General features: G+C 29.0%; 1 non-coding gene across 1 annotated transcript; it reads right to left on the bottom strand.

Annotated features, from left to right (window-relative positions):
• Positions 1–1709: 1709 nt before the first annotated feature.
• On the bottom strand, positions 1710–1781 carry TRNAE-UUC. Its single transcript has one exon. It is a non-coding gene; the product is annotated as a tRNA-Glu (tRNA).
• Positions 1782–3633: the final 1852 nt, after the last annotated feature.

Below are 3633 nucleotides of genomic sequence, written 5' to 3'. Positions count from 1 at the left end.
TTTGTTTCCTCTGACGGATACGAGGCGTCCCCAAGTACAACTTTATCTGCCTCTCTGCTTGTGAAGTGCACTTTGGGGGATTCCATGAGTAACTCATCTTGAATCTCCCTGTTCCACAGCATCCCACTTTTTGCAACATCATATCAGATAACAGCATAATAATATGAAGAGGATGAACTTTTTTGAGTGTATGAGTGAAAGGAAAAGATACAGAGAAAGAAAATGACAGATGTAATAAATAATATAATGGAAAATAAAAAGAAATAAAAAAATGAAAATGATAATGAGTATATGATGATTATAACTAGTAATAATAGGTCGGTTTCATGCTATTTAACATAATTTTTTAGGGAAAAAAAAAAAGTAAGTTCTATTCAATAATTGCTATCCACATGATGTTGCGTAAGATACGCACCAAACTGAAGTTTAATACATTTAATTGCATCAACCAACAATCCTAACTAAACTTTCTAGATGTAGTGATTTTTATGATATCACAAGTTTTCCTGACAGAGAAATGATAAGGAATATGGTTTTGAACCTTGCATAGTTCAAATGTTTTTTTGTAGTGAATCCAATTTCTCATCCAAAGGAAGACACACAGAAACTAAATATATAACAATGATCCAATGAAACTCAATTTTCAACTGAATTACGTGCCACAATATTTGTTCCTTCACACAACAATGGAAGTGTAAAATAATATGGTGCTCTCCAAAAGCAAGACACCTAAGATCACAAAATTCCTAAAAGTGTGTTTGGATGGAAAAATTTTAAATTTTAAGAATTTTAAATATTTCAATTGAAATTCTTTTATTTTAAAAATTTTATGTTTGGATAAAAAAATTAAAATTATGAGGATGAAAAAAATGAATGAAAAAAAAAATGATTGGTGTGCTAGTTATACGTGTTCATCTATGCTCACACCCGATCAATATTTTAGGAGTTATGTTTCTTGATGAAGACGGTAAGAAGAGAATTTTAATTTTTCACTTTTTACAATAATATGGTGCTCTCCAAAAGCAAGACACCCTAAGATCACAAAATTCCTAAAAGTGTGTTTGGATGGAGAAATTTAAAATTTTGAGAAATTTTAAATTTTAAGAATTTCAAATATTTCAATTGAAATTCTTTTATTTTCAAAAGTTTGTGTCTGGATAAAAAAATTAAAATTATGAGGATGAAAAAAATGAATAAAAAAAATATGATTGGTGTGCTAGTTATATGTGTTCTTCTATGCTCATACCCAATCGATATTTTAGGAACTATGTTCTTGAAGAAAAAATTTTAATTTCTCACCTTTTAGAAGAGAATTGAAATTCTAAATTTTTAGTTATTTAAAATTCTTCATAAAAAATATCTAAACAATAAATTTTAAATTACAGAAATTCAAAAAAGATCTCATACAATATATAAAACTGGATCCAAGTGAGTAGGAAGTACAGTGTTTAGACCAAAAGTGTTTAGATATGTAATGAGAAGCAATACAATACAACCGTCAGAAGTTTCTGGCAACTGAATCCACTCAGAAGTAGTAGTCTTCACATTAATTTTAGCTAGTCTTGGTGCTACCAACAAGATTGCAGAGAGCTTCTGGTAAATATGCTATTAATGGGATAAGTAGTCATGACTATGACTCATGATATATATCACAGAAAAAGTTAAAACATTTTTACAAAACAAATAAAGTAAATAATTTAAAATAACTTTTCCGTTGCCGGGAATCGAACCCGGGTCTCCTGGGTGAAAGCCAGATATCCTAACCGCTGGACGACAACGGATTTCTTCATAAGTAGGTGAACAAAATCCTAAATATTTGTTATACATCATAAGCTAGTAATTTTCAGTAATGTGACTACGACAGTGCAGCAGTATTTGCATATACTTAACGTTTTTAACTCACCCTTAGCATACTGGAAGCGATTATGCCAGTAACATATAAAAAGTATTTGGCACAATTTATCGTGTCTATTTATTTTTCTTTTTCATCTTTTCCTTTTATTATTTTTTTTCTTTTATGATTTCAATTATTGAAATTCTCTCATAAATATAAAATTTTAATCAGACATGTTTTGTAATTTACCCAAAAATAAAATTTTTACTTGCAGTACTGATATGTCAATTTGTTGTCATATTAGCACCTTACGAAACTAATTTAACAATGAAGACTTAAAATGTTGATATTGAATTTAATTAATTAATAAAACAGTTAAACATTTTTGTAGACTAATATAAGTGTATATTTAAATTAATGAAAAATATTATCAAAATTAAATCACCTTAATAATAAATTGTTTATGTTATCTATCCAAAAAAAATTAATTAATCATGATAATATATAATAACAGATTGTTGTTTACTAGACTTATTGTCCATAAGGATATCCTTTAAATAGGATGTGGATTGGAATAGAATGTCATAAGAAACTATGTACTACACATTTGCAACGAATGCAAAATTATTATAGCTATCATATGCAATAAACGTGACATCTTGGTACTGATTCAATTTGAATCTTGATCTGGTTTCCCCTTTTTGATCTGTTTTTTCAGGAGCTTTCACATTAATGGCTTTCAAAACTTCAACATTGATTTTTGTGCCCCTTGGCGTCTCAGACACATTTTTACCCTTTTTAACTACCATCCATGGACCGTATAATTAATCCCGCCTTATCTTGAACAAATTGATTAGCCACAATTTACGACTCATTAATTTGTTTAGGGCTTACATCAGCATGATTTTCCCTTTCTCCACCTTTCATTACTTTCATGGTAGCTTCCTGCTGGTGATTATGTGTTGGGACATTTAATTGTTGTTTGCTCAATCCCTAATGTTGCTTCACTACATTGTGAGTCCACTTCCATCCCCCAAACTGTTAAAAAATATTTTTTTTTTCATTATATCTTTTTTCTTTTCAATAGATGTAACTTAGATTTGTAACAAGATTTTAGACGAAAAGAAAATAATATATTTATCTGATTCATTTTCTAGAAAATTCTCTTTCAGATAATTAAACACTATTATACATGCATTTAATATATATTTCTCTCTTTTAATCCCTATAATCTTCTTACCATTTGAAAAATTGAAAAAATAGTATACAAGCAATATTTTTAATTACTTTTAATAAAGGTAATAGAATATATTTTCTTAAGAATGGATTGGGTTGTTTATGATCGTACTTGCCATAATCAAAATATATTGAGTGAAGTCCTTCGTATTTCAATTTTAGAATCTAACCCAAGACATTGATTCACGATATATACTAGCTTTCTTCCTAGGTCAATTTCAACATAGATTCTGGCAAAATCTCCCTCTGGAGTGTATAAAGTTAGCATATCGATTTTTAAAATGGTTCCCAGCTTTGGACCTGCTTACCATAAGAACTTCTCTCATATAATTCAATGGAAAGACCCAGAATGTAGATATAAACATCAATCTTGTAGTATGCTAAATATGATATAACCATTAGAGGGGTCACTTGTTTTAAGGAACATTTGTCATGTAATATATAAATGGGTATCTCTTATGCCCTTTTTGGTTATATAAAAGTAATTTTTCATGCTGACCAAAAAAAAATCCATGGTCCTTCAAAATATAGGGCATGCCATTAATCCTTCTTTACCGAGAACT

Source organism: Glycine soja, chromosome 14 (assembly GCF_004193775.1).
Source record: "Glycine soja cultivar W05 chromosome 14, ASM419377v2, whole genome shotgun sequence".
NCBI lineage: Eukaryota > Viridiplantae > Streptophyta > Magnoliopsida > Fabales > Fabaceae > Glycine > Glycine soja.
This window is presented reverse-complemented; position numbering and strand designations above follow the sequence as displayed.